This window comes from Bos mutus, chromosome 10 (assembly GCF_027580195.1).
Source record: "Bos mutus isolate GX-2022 chromosome 10, NWIPB_WYAK_1.1, whole genome shotgun sequence".
Taxonomy (NCBI): domain Eukaryota; kingdom Metazoa; phylum Chordata; class Mammalia; order Artiodactyla; family Bovidae; genus Bos; species Bos mutus.
Window position 1 is genome coordinate 39,504,052 of NC_091626.1, and position 1,098 is coordinate 39,505,149.

General features: G+C 39.0%; 1 non-coding gene across 1 annotated transcript; it reads right to left on the reverse strand.

Moving 5' to 3' along the window:
- Nucleotides 1-681: 681 nt before the first annotated feature.
- On the reverse strand, nt 682-753 carry TRNAY-GUA (transfer RNA tyrosine (anticodon GUA)). The gene has a single exon. It is a non-coding gene; the product is annotated as a tRNA-Tyr (tRNA).
- Nucleotides 754-1,098: the final 345 nt, after the last annotated feature.

Here is a 1,098-nt window from a genome sequence, read left to right on the forward strand (position 1 = left end):
AGGAAGTCTTTGAGTTGAATAATTGAATTAAGAGACAGCTAACATCGCTTTATGAAAACGATACCTCGTGTACTTACTAGTTGGAGTGCTTTAAAGGGCATTTACTGCCATGGAAAGAAAGTGGAACACAATGGATGTCATATAATTGTTTAAAAGCCATTGGATGTTGTTAACAATGAAGATTATTGGCTAAAACCACATCTATTGTGTAAGGTAAAATAGCTGGTTGGATTAAAAAATTGTTCAAAACCTTCAAAAAGTGAGTGAATGTTAATGGTAATTTTTTTTTAACTGAAGAGAGGTTATCAGTAAGGGTGAAATAATAGCTTTGAAAAGAAATGACAAATTGGAAGAATACATACAATCCAACCTCATTACATTTGACTATTGTGGTATCTTCTCTGACACCATGTACTAAATTTCCAGGTATTTTTAACCCTATTATGTTTACTGTCTCATAATAACTTCCCTTTCTGAAGACGAGATGAAAAGAAAGGGGAGTGTTTAACAGAATTCTCTTCTGTGTGTTGACTGTGATTAAGTAAATGTAAGTAAGTGTTAGTCACTCAGTCATGCTCGACTCTTTGCAACCCGGGACTGCAGCCCATCAGGCTCCTCTGTCCATGAGATTTTCCAGGCAAGGATACTGGAGTGGGTTGCCATTTCCTTCTCCAGGGGATCTTCCCAACCCAGGAATTGAACCTGGGTCTCCTGCACTACAGGCAGATTCTTTACCGACTGAGCTACAAGGGAAGCCCTGACTGTGATTAGTTGAGCCCAAATCCTTGACTTTTTCATTTTTATCTGAAAATTACAAGCACATATTTTCATCTATCTGTAGAAACAACATAGTCAAAACAGTGCTATTTTACCTATACTATTACTTTTCTGTGTCTATACAAACGGGGCTTGGTTCTGTGAATTTTTCAACATATGTATAGAGTCCTGTAAATGGCAACCCACTCCAGTATTCTTTCCTGGGAAATCCCATGGACAGAGGACCCTGGCAAGCTACAGTCCATGGGGTCACAAGAGTTGGACACGACTTAGCAACTAAACCACCACAGAGTCCTGTAACCACCACAGTCAGGAAACCCT